The sequence below is a fragment of the Dermacentor andersoni genome, chromosome 7 (genome assembly GCF_023375885.2).
Source record: "Dermacentor andersoni chromosome 7, qqDerAnde1_hic_scaffold, whole genome shotgun sequence".
NCBI lineage: Eukaryota > Metazoa > Arthropoda > Arachnida > Ixodida > Ixodidae > Dermacentor > Dermacentor andersoni.
In genome coordinates, this window is record NC_092820.1 from 86,042,318 (window position 1) to 86,057,355 (window position 15,038).

The window sequence follows — 15,038 nt, forward strand, 5'->3', positions numbered from 1 at the left end:
ACGCCTTCGTATGGAACACCTCGATGTAGAATACCTGTGATGAGTTTTTAGCATTATTATGTTTATGCAAAGCTATATTAGCCTCATTCCTGTCACTTTGCGGCTGGTTGATAGGTGAGTATTTAGGTAGGTTACTGTCTTTCCTCGCTGTAGTAAAATCTAAATATTGCGCGACCAGTGGTGCAATTGAACCTCTGTCGTCGAACACCTTAACCCTTGTGTTCTAGCCATTGCTGCTTGCTTAGTTACCGTTATTGCACCATTGGGCAATTATGGCTGCTTCTTTTTTTTTATCGCACTTTTTTTATCACGTGTGCTTCTTAAGTTCCAATGCCAGCCCGTTTATTGAAAGGCTTTACACGTTCGCTCCGTGCTACGACCTCGTCGTCTTTCGTTGTGCCAGCTCGCGCTTTGAGGGGCTTTGTCAGACTGCATTGTGTGTGGGACCGGCCCACTTTCTCCAGTTGTATCCTCGTAGCACGCTACGTAGAAATTCTGTGACGTTGTGCCGACTTCACCTTTGCCCGACGTAATTGTGATTTATAATTTTTTGACCGGAATACAAATATCATAGTTGTTTTGTATGCACCATCATGACGTACCCATAGACAGATGCCACTGTTCAACGTGTAGTCACTGGTGACGTCACAATATATGCTTCTCTCGAGTATGGTCATCCATTTCTACCTAGAACTGCCAAATCGGAAGCTCGCGTCGAATTACCAGCGTAAAAATCAAGCCCTTCCAGCCATACGATCGCCTTCAACACGGCCGTCTTCTTGCTGCTATTGCCACAGATACCTACGCTCGCGACCCACACCCACACCGCTACTCAGTTTACACGAATATTTTGATCCCACCTGGTAGCGCTTTGCAGAATCTCATATAGTGCTAGATAGACATGCACCTGCCAAATGCTTCAAATTACTTCGATTGTGATAGCGCAGGGGATCTGCGCATTTTTTTCATGTGTTGCTAATAAATATTTCTCCTGCTCACATTTCGCCCCGTGTAAAGGTGGCTCATATGTCTCCAGCCAACAAACTAGGAAAGCATTTTTTTGGGGCTCTTCCTTATCACTTTGCATACCTTCGTGGCATCTTCCTTCACTTCAGAATGTGCAAAGCACAATTACTCTCTAATCTTTTACATATCATGTTAATTTAAGTTCATTAGCTCTGGCCACTGTCTGTCAAAATTTATCATGTAATACTAGATCTAGCTTGAGTAGAGGCTAGAGAAATGTTTGCACTGGTGCCGCCGCCTAACCATTGAGTACATAAAATATGCAAAAGAAAAATTTGATACGCTGAAAGCCAACACAGCTTTTCAAAGAACATTTATAAACATTCATATATATGCCCAGGGCACGTATATTTTAGCGACGTGGTTCATATCTTCCTGGTGGCCCATGATTTGTTTAGTTTGTATTTTTTTAACTTCTTTGTTTAGGACAGAATGCGGAACGTGGAAAATATAGCTGAAGTGATTTCAGTTCTCAAAAAGTCACCACTTTCCCAACGAGTATATCGCCATTAAAAGTAAAGAAATTCTGCCGAAGAACCTGTTTTAGTATGTTTGAGACGTGCCATGTGCAATTCATTTGTGCCATCGCAAGAAAACAAAACGCTGCATTATTGAGCGACATTTTCACGCTCCGTGTTGTGCCTGAAAAAACGAGTCTTTTTTTTTATTTCGTTTTGCTTTGGGAAGTTTCCGCGGCAACGTGCGCAAAACATTGCTGTGATTCTGAAAAAAATAGCATTGACGAATTTGCGAGGACGTTCGACAGCTTTCGCTTGTATCCTCACATTGGCTCGCAGGTGGTGAACGGAACGGGAACCAATGGATTGAAGTTGGTTCAGCACAGTGGACCTTCACCTATCTACGTGGACAGTGTGTACGCATTCTTAGAGGATGCCGGACCTTCTGTGGACAGTGCGTTCAAAGTATTCGGAATAATGTTTTCTGGCGTGGTTAAGGAAGCTTGGCTTTACTACGTCACCCCGATGCTTCAAGAAGTGTTCAAGAACGCTACTGCTTTGTAAATACAGCCTTAAAAACGAAGATACTGCCGCCTTCGACACTCGGTCTATCAACGTGTGCACACTGCCGTTTTAGTGCTTTACGATATGGAACAAATTGTCGACAAAAGCCTGAGCCTGCTTTCAGAAACTACTAGTCTGCGGAAGTTGAAATGTAACCCAGCGTTCGTTATTAAAAAGTATTATAGTTGGGCACGAAGGCAGTATTCACAAACCCAAATTGATTGGCGGCCTGTAATAAAGTGCATTTTGTTTTCAGACGTGGTGGCTCACTTATTTGTGCATAACAATCCTAGATTACATAAAGTCTGATAAATCACGACACCAATATTAATAAATAGAGCAAGCCAAGAAATGGCTCAATAAAACAAGCAAATTAGACAGCCTTACAGCTGTCAAACAGCCACTTGAGTTTAATGAACAGCTATAAAATGTAGCTATAGTTTGTGGTCAGTTGAAGCAATCCGAGGTGCCGCGACGCTATATAATTTAGCATCCTCCATTGTCACACGAGAATAAACGACACTTCTTTGTGATAAGATGCATGAGTTTGAATTTATCGATACATCAAGTACCCCGCAAAATCATGTTCGTTAGACAAAAAAAAATTTCCCAAGTGTAGTAAATGTATCGCTTAACGTCCAAAACATTTAACAAGGTATTCGTTTCATTTGCAATTACTAATTCATGACAAGGTTTGAGCGCATGCCATGAATGGTGTGCTTAGATAGTCAAGGCGATGAATGCATACATGTGTAAATGATGGGGAATATGGTTAGATTATAGATCGTTCTCACTTCTCCCCACGCAATTAGCATTCTTAGGGTGCTTCACGCACTTTTCGGTATAAATTGACGTCCGGATCTAAAAGTTTTTCCCTTCACGCAAACTTTGGTAATTAAGAATATAAAGCTCTATCATTAAACTCAATGATACCTACTTGGGTTTTTGATTGCGTGCCCCTCTTGATAATAATTTTCATGAAATATAACATAACATTGTCAACTGAAAACCCATAAAAAGCGATATTGCTAATCGCGATAGCGTCGTAAATCATTTCCTTATGGTGGATTCGCTGCCATTTATTTACCTCAGCTCTAAAAGCCTGCCATGTATTTGCAGTAATTAGTTGTTCAATAAAATAAACGAATGAAGGAACTCGGACAGGCTACGATTACTGATGACAGCATTATCACTGTCTAGTGTAATCTGCTTACAGTTGATGGGTTATGAGCAGTGACGGGATGGGCTGAAAATAAGAGCGTGAGATAGCTATTAGAAGAGGAGCGCCAATTAACAAGAAACAGAAAAAAAATACAGGATGAGAACCACTACTTTTCATTTATTTGACCTCCAAACTGCCTTTAGAATGCACAGGAATTCGAAGACACGCGTAGAGCCGCAAGGCCCCAATTGAAAACAAGGAAGGCAAAGATACAATGATTTCATGCTACAAGATGCAAAAAAGGTCCTTGATGATTGATACAAGGCTATAGGCGTGATACTGATACACCTGCCTTCGTATTTGTTATTATTGTTGTAGGCCTGTAATATTCCTGTGGTGATGGTACTCGTCCTTGTCCCCGTAGTCTGACTGTCTGCGAAGAGCTGCCAACATCTGCAGGAATCCCAGTGTACGGCCAAGTGCACCTCCTTTTTTGATTTCTGACAGATAACGTATGTTCCCATGTACAATCAATAACACATGGGTATTTAGACATTTACGTAAGTAGCATTCGCATACCAACTCGCGCAACTGTCCATCCTGTTACGTATGGGCCAGTTTGTCAGAAGTAAAACTTGTCAGAATACACAGAGAGGTATGTCACAATGCACCTACGCTATATCCCGGAAAAAAAGGTACGCACTTTCCCGCACATTGTGCTTCCTGTCGAACTGAGCCACTTTTCTGAGATTTTCAGCTCGTCGGGAAAAGTAAGATAACGATCGCGAGAGAAATATTAGGAGCTGCCGCCACAAGAAACACGGAGATAGACAGGTGTATCAGTGAGAGAGCTCTGGCCTGGCATCATTCAGATAGCACACTGTTGGAACTTGTAGCATAAAACCATCGTCTGTTTTACCGTCCTTGTTTTGAATTGTGGCTCCGCGGTTCTGCGGATGTTTTCCGATTCTCGCGCGCTATAAAAGCGATACTGAAGGCCTAATAAATTAGGTATTGGCGATCGTCACGTCTTCATCTTCTGTGCGTCGTTAATTTGTTCTCCTCTTCTTAATAGCTATGAAACACGAAGTGGTCCTACACAAAGCACTCCTACAGCGAGTGAGAAAGGAAAAAAGGAAGAGGTGCTGCTTTCGGCCGATAACCCACCCACACGCCGCGTCGACTCCGACAACTGGCCCGCGCTAACTACGGTAGCCATGGCAGCAAACCTTGCACGTGGTAGTGTGCACGCGCTCGCGCATGGAAGCATGAGGTGGCCGGTGTCGCACGTGCTTTGTAGAAGAATGCAAGGAGGCCACGTACGCAGATGCAGCTTGGCGAATGTGACGGATGGCGAGGCAAATTCTGAGCAACTCTCGACCGAATGTGCTGTAGTGACCATGTGTTGGAGCAATAGAGGAGCAGTCAGGATGCGTAGGCCTGATCAGGTCTCAACGTTCTGTAGACCAACAGCTGTTGGAGAAACCCAGTTGAACGCCAAGGTACGGGAAGACGTGTAAGCGACATATATTTCGCTCCATTCGTCAAGCAGACTCACACGTCTCTTCGCGAGCAATCCATCGATTGACGTTGCCACCTTGGCTGCACGGAATACAAAATTGTGAGCCTGCTGAACCCTTACGGATGCTGTGTAGGGACGCTTTGCATTGTCTCCGCACCCCTAAGACCCTGTATTCGGTCAGCCTTTGTTCCTTGTTCTTGTTCCTTGATGCTTGATTTGTTCCTTGATGCTTTTGGTCATCAGCTCCGGGCATGACTTGCATAATGCGTTTGACTAGCATGTCTTTGTGATTCCCCTCTTAACGAACTTAGAGTGCGCTGACTGATATGGGAGCAGTGGCTTGTTCGCGCGAGGCTCGTACTTGCAGCGTACATGGTCATTGAGAAATAATAACGTAATGTCAAGAAATCAAATACTTCCTCCAATCGGCAGTTCATGCGCTACTTCTAGAGGAAATAAAGCCTCGTGTGTAAAAGAAAGTGCATTAGTGGTTAAAAAATCAAAACAGTTAGAGCTGCAGTAAAGTAGAACTAAAAAGTCATCGACGTATCTAAACTCTTTGAGAATCTTAAAATCTGGAAGCTGACCAGTTCTTGTCTAGTTCTGCTAAAGATATATCGCTAAGATTGGGAGCTATACACGATCCGACGTAATTTCCCCCCTTCTGTATACAATGCTGTACTTCCCACAGAATGAAAACAGACCGAAGATGAAAGCTAAGAAGACCTAAGAAATCGTCATTCGACATCCCGGTGGGGTTCGTGAAGGCAATGTTTCCAAACGTGTCAATAGAACAATGAACACTGGAGAGCAGACCTGAGTGCGGTAAAGAATAAAACAAGTCTGTTATGTCTACAGAGAAGGCCTTAATATTTTTGTGTGTTGACGACCTGAAGTATTCGAGTACCACACCAGAGTTCTTTACTAGAAACGGGTCCTCAATTGGCAACATTTTCAGCATTTTTTGAAAATACAATGCTATACATTGGTGCTGTTTCCAGACGCAGTGGCTCGAAAAGGTCCGTCCATGTTGTGCGTCTTTACGCTAAAGAACGCATCAAGGCAATCCGGCTTGCTCGCACCTATACCCTTCATAACAGCACCTAAACGCAGGCGTTCACAAAGCTTCTTGGCTTTCGCTTTCACTTTTGACGCACACAGATTCCTACATGGGATAAACACTTTCTTTACTGCATCTAAGGCTTTCTTGTTGAAGGCCTCATGAGACAACACCGCGAAACCGCCATCCTCATCTGCGGGTAATACACACAGCTTCTTGTCTCTCAAGACAGAGGCAACGCGTTTTACAGATACCTTTGGAACCGCTGGCTTAATATGGATCAAGGCATCGACACTGTCTGACACACACCGCGCAGCGTCCTCTCCAGTGGCGCACTGGGAAACCTGCCTGACGAGAGACAGGAGCTCTGGAGGGGTCCTCCGTTTTTCGAAGGCGAATTTCGGCCCTAGGGCAAGCACGCGTTGCACGTCCTGAGGAACACTTTCCCGTTGTAGGAAATGAACTTTCCCTTTTGGTGCAGGTAACTTGTCGGGGAAGAGCCGCCGCAATTCCTTGAGTTCAATCTGCCACAAGGATGCCGTCGTTTGTTCGATCAGCCTTCAACACTCCCGGAGGCGCCTAGTTAGCATGGATGGACTCCCGGAGGCATTTACTTGTGCAACCAGTGGTCTTCTCTGCAGACGAGCAAGGCGAACCCATTCTGACCTCTGAATCTTGCAGATCCGAATCCCATGGTTAGCTGAAGGTAGAAAGCCTCCAAATGAAGCTGGAACGTCTTGCAGCAACATCTTGTTTCGAAGACAAAATGAAAGGGACCGAAATTTCCAAACAGCGCTGGCAATGAACGCGACAATGGCTGCTGGGTCCCGAAGAACAAGTAGAAAGGAGCCCGATGTACTAGAAATGAAATGTTGTAAAGCAGTGATTTGGGCTTGTTGGTAAGACATCGTGAAGCTTATAGCGCGTGAAAAAGACAAGGACCAAAGGGAAACGTGACACACACAGGCGCTAACTTGCAACAATTTTTATTACGAGCAAGGGACGCATACATACATACAACGTTTTAGCATACATCATACATGCGCTGTTTGCAAAAATTCCTTACACACCATTGCGCAGGTACGATGACTTTTTGCGGGAAAGCGCAATCGATGGCTTTGGCACACAGTTATCCCAAAGCCTATCAATCATTTCGGATTCTATAATTTCGCGAGTTATCCTACCTCGGGCTCTACTCACAATGGAGCAGTCTCTGTATGCTGGAGCACACGTCGAGTGGTCACCGTCATCCACCGTGGCAACAGCGCACTTGCAATGCCTGCGGTGTCACGTCTCCCTTTCGTCCTTCTCTTTTTCATGCGCTATAAGCCTCACGATGACTTACCAACAAGCCCAAATCACTGCTTTACAGCTTACTCCCAACAATAGGCCTGCTCCCAAGAATGGAAACATAGCAGAAGCACACATACATTCAGCTCAGTTAAGTGCAGGATCAACGCGAAAGAAACAAATCTGCGCCGTCACAACGAGAACAACAAAGAGCACTTTTGCAGCAGAAATAATGTGTAAAGTATTTATTAAACATGACATAAAAATACTATAATGCTGAGTGCCTCGTGCGATATAAAAGCGCAAAGAAGATTCGGAGCACTTGAGAGGCTAAATATGCATTGCATTCCAGTAGCTGCCTTCCAGGCATCATTACCCACCTCGCTCCCCCCCTCCCCCATGGAACGCCTGCGAAGAAGTGAGAGCCTTTCATGGTTGCGATGCGTGGCGCAACTGTTTGCCCTTCGTTCGGCCAAGGCCAGCTGCCAGTTGAGGTCTCCTAATGATGAGCGAGCCGACGTTCTCGACTATTTACCTTTTGCTGCATGGACTTATCTGAACTATTCTCGCCGATTGCGTAGAAATTGGAAGGTTTGGTCACACGAAGCAACCGTGTTTCGCGTTATATAGCTCGTCCTCTTCATATCTGAACGCCCGAGAACCTAGCTTTTTACATATAAAGGATAATTAAAAAAAGTAAAGCTGCTTGTCTTTTCATATTCGTTCAATTCAGAGAACTCGTTTGGAATACACTGAAACTTTGAAACAACAAGCACTCGCCTAGACAATCTGCAGTAAAAGAAAGGTCGCTGGAATTTTTTGATTACCAATTGTATATAGTTAAAAAAGCAGTAACTGACGACAACGACCAAATATCCAAAGCACTGATATTTGCATATCAATGGATAGCTGGGGAAGGCTGGCATTTAGAATAAGCAAGAAGTAAACAACGCTGCAGACAAATAGAAATAGTAAAAAAAGGTAGCACAAAGAGAAGGAAAGTAATTGGCCTGCCATCGAAGAAATATCTGTAAGTTAATGACAAGAGTACAACAACTGCAAACCGCCTCGCACTCTTTAGATTTGAACTTTTGTTGTCGGCATGGGTCATAGACAAAATAAAGACGTTTACTCACTTCAGCGCTCAACGACCATTTTGTTTAGAGAGCCGCACTCTCCATACACAATAACATTTGCGTATACAAAGTCTTGGCTACTTAGTTTTCTCAAACATGAAGCAAGAGCGGTAGACATTCCTGTTAAAAATTTAAAAAAAATCGTCTCGCTATTTGAGGTTTAGGGCTCACAATTTTCCAATGCAGTCAAAAGGTCAAATGCGATAAATATGTTTCATACTCAGCAATATTTATAAATAAAGAGGAACATATGTACGTCTTTTTAAATTCTGTCATCCGGCAGGGACTGTCAAAAATTATTTGACCATGTGGCCGTTTCGAGCCAGCCCAAATTGCAAGCTTAACAGCGGTGACTGCTTTTGAATAGCACATTACATTTGCAACTACTCCTACTAGCTCCTACGAGCACTACTCCTTGGTTTTAACCCTCCCGCTTAAGAGACTTGCATGCGCAAGTCTCTTAAGCGGGAGGGTTAAAACCAAGGAGCAGTGCTCGTTCTTACGTTTTACCTCGTTCTTCATGTTTAACAGTTCGGAGCAATTTTGCTGTAAAAGATCCATCTGAATAGGTTGGACGGATGTCAATACTGCGAATGTGCCTTTGAACAAATTGTCCAGTTCATGTCATATTTCCCGCGCAACGCATTTTTCTCACCACACGCCAAGTAACGAAAGCTTAAAAGAAATAATTCTTTTTCAGGCAAGGACCGCCCTTGCGGACTGTACTGCAGATTAATACGGTAGGCCTACCTACAACAAATCTCGAAGCAGTAATACGTGTAAAGACGGGAAACGTTGCTACACCTTTTCGAAAGCAACGGGAACATCATCAAATGTAAACGCCTCTCGGCGTTTGGATAATGGTGTTTGTCTTGGTGCCCTTTGCGACCGAAGCATGTCGTGACCGTGAGTCACGATGGCATACATAATTGGAAACCGTGGTTATCCCTATAAAAACCGAAGGCATCGAAGCTATACGCATCTTTCAATCGAGAAGAGCTGCGCACTGCATGCTTACTCAGTCAGACTGAATGCAGGCGGATTTATCCTTGGAACCTTGTGCCTGCCGGAGAGAGAAACCCTTCATAAAGTAAGGTGAGAAAATTGAATCGCTTGGTCAAAGATTACAAACAATAGCAAATGAGTAGTTATGCTCAGCACCGCAAGACACTGTGCTGAAACTGTGGTAAATCTGCACTAAATTTAAGGCCGCCGAAATTGATCACTATTGGTAGCCGCGGGGAAATCTGCTTCAGCCGGGATAAAAAACACCACCATAGGTTTTAAGAATCATTTGAAGTTTAGATAATTATTGATAAAACACTCGTGAAATGATCACGTATTTTTCTCTACCTACCTCTCTGCGCCAAAAAAAAAAGGATCATGTAAGCATCACGAACGGAGCCTTAAATAGCTGTAGACTAAGAAGCGCGAAAAAACACGGACAAAGAAGAAACATGTAAAGGCGTACTTGAAGAATGAGCCAGCTAGCCCAACGGAAGTTTTCTTGCCGTCCACAGGCATTATTTTTTTTATTACAGCAGCTGTTCAGGTAACCCGTCTGCATTCATTGTCACGCCTACTTCAATATATCGAATTTTAAAACCCTGATTTCACTCATGAATCGGCCGGTAGAGGGATCAAATTATATATTTGCCGTGGTTCTGCAGCAAGAGGAAGTGCGAGTGGTGCTTACGCTATTTCATTCATGGCATACTTCTTGGGAATACCTTTCTATCAGTATTTGCGTCTAGTATTAGCACTCCTAGTGGCTTTGCTGTGAACGGATATAAATATGCTTCTACCAGCAGCTTCGTTCTCCTATGTGGTCAATTTTACCCCTTTAGTATAAAAACGAGGAAAGCGAGTTAATAAAGCGCCAAATGCTCAACATGCACCCTATTTGAGATAAGAGTAAACCTGCTTTCCCGATAGAACAGCGTCTAGGCTCCAAGTTATAAATATTTCTTGCCCCGGCTGAAAAAGAAATTTATTATTAGGCAGGTCATTGTCTGATGTCACAAATGAAAACTTGATGCGTGAACTTATAAAGGCAAGATTTCGCTTTGGACCTGGTTAGCGATCTGTTTTATAATGAACTTTTTACCTTATAACGGTGGTTGTACATCAAAATATTTATTCTATATGCAAATTGTATGCGAGATGTGAGCGTTTGCGCCCGGTTAGATATTCCGGAATAACAACATTCCTTATGGCCTCTTGAGCTGTAATCTAAGATGTAATAAAAAGTGGCACAATAATTACGTTACACTGAAAAAAGCGTTTCATGTTTAAAAAAATATCAAATACAAATTTTCACAATGTCCAGAATTCCCCCGTATAAAGGCCTATTTAAGTGAGAAAATCGCGGGAAGGTGTTTTCCATGTTTAGAGAAGGGAGAAACGTTATCAAATTACCCTCCGGTCGGGAGAAGTTCTACATGTAAACAAAAAAGCTTCTCAACAACGTGTCATTTTCGTGTCCAGATTAGTTGATTCCTCAGACAATTTCTATACGTTGCGGCTTCTTTCTTTTCGTTTACAGATAACAAAATGAATGTAAGGATGAATATATTGTCTACCGCCGTGTTCGCGTTGCTGTCAAGTGCTGTCTCGTCGGCGGAAGGTGAGGGCGTTATGATTCAACATGCACAAAAGCAAAACATATATATATATATATATATATATATATACATATATATATATATATATATATATATATATATATATATATATATATATATATATATATATATATATATACTCCGAAATTAAAGTGTCTTTGCGGTGCAAAAACTTGATGCGTGGCGCAGAAGAATTATACAATACATACAAGGCATATTCCGTTACTTCACAAACTTTGAACTATGAAAAGTCTTCTGAGGCGACATTTTAGGCTCAACGGCTATTCGTTATTATTTAAAACTAAAGCGTAAGGCGAAGATAAACCTAAAAGAGAAATAAACCATGCTATAGATGGAGCACCTTTATGGTTTACACAGTGCATGAAGCACCATTTACGGCTCGCCCAGTAACTTCCCGTCCCTGTCAAGAAGAAAGAGGTGCTCACACATTGATAAGGAAGCATGTCAATCAAATCTGCTTCGGTAACTTGTTTTTGGTTGACCTTGGGCTACCTTTTTTCGACCACCGAGTTGTTTTAAAGCATCAGGGTGCGCCCCCACTATACAAGTGAGTCAGATTGTCTTGTTCGGACTTTGCTGCACCGAACGTGTGCTCAGATTATGTGGAATTGAAAGATCTGTCGACTTTACCGACATAAACATTTCCACAGTGACAACACGTTGCTCACACCATTCGCGACACACCAAATAAGCATATTTTTGTGCCTAATACTGAATATTGCTTGCGGTTTAGTTTTGTGAAATCAAAGAGCTTAGGCAAACGGAGGTTTTTTTTTAGCCTACTAGTGCGCTATGTCACTTTCTTATGGCTCAGATCAGTAAACTGCAGAGCTTAGAGAAGTCATCAGGTAATGAGGAGGCAAAACGGGAACTTTGCTCGCTGTGCAATCGTCTTCGAATTATGTACAAAAGTGGAAGAGCATCGAGCCACAGCTGATTCGGGCTTCGGCCCAGAGACGCGATTACGAGTCCGTACATCATTTTCAAGTTCTTAGTGCGAATAACTGTGGGGGGAATGCCGCATCCGTCTCCATTTCAGAAAACTGAATAAAAGCATTTTTTATTCGATGAGATTATATGTACTCATTAGTGTAGATCAGATTGGCCAGCAAGGTAGGAAAGTTTCAGTGAACCTTCGAAGGAAGGGCTGAACTTACCATTTCTGGAGAGATGTGGAAGAAGGAAAAAATGTTAAAACGCAAGCTGCTTTATTACCATGCTCCTAATATCCGATTCAACAGCATGACGCTACAAAAGGTACTAAGCTTTTCGAGCCAGCAAATCCGTCTGTAAGCTCTCAGCCGCAATCTTGTGTAGCAAATTATCAAGGAAAGCCGATGAAGTTTTACAATTTGCAGCATATTTAAATTCAGTAATGAATCTAGCGATGTTGAAACTTATGGCCGTAATGGTAAATGCACAGAGATAACGTCAATGGCATTTTTATTTTCGTCGTTCACGAACACTAGTACCGTGTGTGGACGACGCAGACAACGGCCCCGAGAGAAGGGACACACCAATGTGCAAATGTTAAAAGGGAGAACATGTGCAAGAAATGAAGGACACATAATTTATTCGCCGTAGAAGAGCTATGATAGTGAGTCTGCTCCACTTGCTGGAGTAAATGTAACACGGAGTATTTTATGGCAGTGTGTGCCTTGGCGAAGCAATGCCGCCAAGTGACGGCTCCATCAAGGACGAGACACATCAACCCGGTAACACAATACGCATTATACGCATTAGACACACAGTCTCCTACTTTCGATATTTGCCGTCCCGAAATGTAAAGCGTGTCAGACATTTTAGGAGAGGTGTGTGCAAAAAACGTTTGTTTATAGTCTTCCAAAGAATTAGCTTTACGCAAATATAAAAATTGTTCAAAAATGTTTTGAGAAAACACACACAGAGAAAAAAGTTAATGTAACTTTCAACCGTCCTTTTTTCAATTGCGCACTTAACAATTAAATTAGAGACCGACAACTTGCTCTTAGATGCCAGAGATATAATTTTTGTGCAATATTATCAAATCTTTTTTTCATTGTGCTAGTGAGAATGTGTTTTGTTGTCCAGAAAAGAAACGAATGAAAATGTCGCAACAATTGCATGCTTATAGTTGATTTTCATGATCTACTTCCAGTGGAATGCTCTTTCTATGACAAGCACCTGGAAAGCTCGATAGACGACTTTGTCACCAAGCTGCCCACAGAGCGCATTGTGGCCGTGGACGAGGAACCTCCGGCTCAATTAAACTCGAGTCGGTTGAAATTCATTGGCCTGAACTCCCTTCGACCTTTCGGGCCGTTTTTTACTTTTTGTCCGAACGGGACCAAAGTGGTGCAGTTCGACCTCGTCAACGCAAAACCCTTGGTACTGATTGGACCATTCGTCAAACCAAGCGGCACACTACACGAATTCGAGAGCAAGGCACTTCTTCTTAGGTTCACTGCGCAGTTTGAAGTCGAAGGAACCGGAGAGAACGTAAAGCTGCATTCTAGAGTCAACGTGCCGGTGTCCTTGGTGGGGCTGTCCTTCAGGCTCAAAGGGTTGGATGAGAAAAGCGACGAAGCGGTGAAGATTGGTGCTTCGCTTCAACCGCACTCTTTTCGTGACTTGTGGTATGGCACGCTCTTCTCGGAACTTGAAGCCCTATTCGCTGAAATTCTCGAGAAGAGTAAATGAAAACATGGCTGCTCATGTGGTTAAGCACGGTTACTAGGTACATACAGCTCTTCGAACTCAGTTTCTTCTCTGTTCCTTACGTGACACATATAGAGTATACATATTAAAATTTAGCGTGCGCTAACTAAATTCTGACGTTTCGTAAATGATATCTTGGAAGTAAGAATATTATATCCGCCTTGTATTCATTAGGCGGCTACTTAGAAAAGCCGCCATTTGTAGCCCTATGGCGTATAAATTCTGGAAGAAAAGTGTTCAAAAAGTAAAACTAATAAGTATTGCTCTGGCGCTAAACATACATTTCACTGCTAGTTAGATATATGAACAGCGCTTGTTACAAAAATGTTTTGGACACCGTTTAGGTAACACATCTCGTGTACGTTTTTCTTTTCAAATAAACAGACGCACGATTTCGCCTTGTACACTTCCTTTGCTTGTCTGCTTTTTCTTCAATGCGTTTCTGCTGTTGGGAAAGATACGTCCCGATTGCATGCCTTATCTCTAGCTTGGTAATGAATAAAGGGAAAATCAGACATCAGGGAAACTCGACTTCGCCCTGCCATCTGCTAGCTTCCTGGTTAGCTCAGATGGTAGACCGGCTGCCCCGGAAAGGCGGTGGTCCCGGGTTCGAGTCCCGGACCAGGACGAATTTTTCTTCAACTCTGAGACTTTTCTTTCGAAGAATCCGTATGGGTTTCCTTTGTAGCAATTCCTACGAACGGGTGGATGTCTGATTTTCCCTTTATTCATTACATCTCTCCACCTTGCGGATTTCCGCAGAACTACTACGTCAATCTAACTTGGTAGTATACATTTCACTAACTACCGCCACACAAAGACCATATTTTAGTAATAAAGGTTTTGCCATAGGTTGCTGCGCACGTACCGACAGTAACTCGCATACCCCTTGACAAAGTATATCACTGTTCTAAGTTGCGCGTTTTCTCTTCAATACTACCTCTTTTCATACTACGCAGCACAGATGAAGCATATCCACCTGGTCTAGAGACAATAGTTACCGTCACATCGCTCGAATACTTTGCTAGGAAATCATGTTTCTGCTTACAAGCCCATGTTCGGCATTATTTCTACAGAAATGGAAAAGAATAAGTCTCACTTTAGCGAAGCAGTTTTCTCTTAGTCGCGCGAGTTTCTAGTGGTTGTGCGTCCCGGTTTTGTCATGCGTCAAGAGGCAGACGACTGCTGTCATTTGCAGTCAAGGATAGAAACGAGCGAAGGTGATGGCTGAGCAATCGTCATTGCAAGTGTCGACCTTAGTGCCTTGTTTTTTCATTCGCCGCCTTTACCAACATGACGCGCGCAAGCGTCACGCCGGAACAAGTTGGTACGGTTCCGCCCTCTGCGTTCTAAAAGACTATCAACGGTAAAACGACAAAGACCGCTTTGGGCCGCCAGGCCTCCCCACCCCCCTCCCTCTGCACATGTCCGCGTCTCGTGCTATGCGCAATGCTGGCAACGCGTAGATTGCGGCTCCA

The 15,038-nt window shown here is 43.2% G+C and overlaps 1 long non-coding RNA gene across 1 annotated transcript; it reads left to right on the forward strand.

The window, feature by feature from the left end:
• Positions 1-9,186: 9,186 nt before the first annotated feature.
• LOC129385720 (uncharacterized) lies at positions 9,187-13,964 on the forward strand. The gene is made up of 3 exons (XR_011895727.1): positions 9,187-9,313; positions 10,764-10,844; positions 13,001-13,964. It is a non-coding gene; the product is annotated as an uncharacterized lncRNA (long non-coding RNA).
• The last annotated feature ends 1,074 nt before the right edge of the window (positions 13,965-15,038 follow it).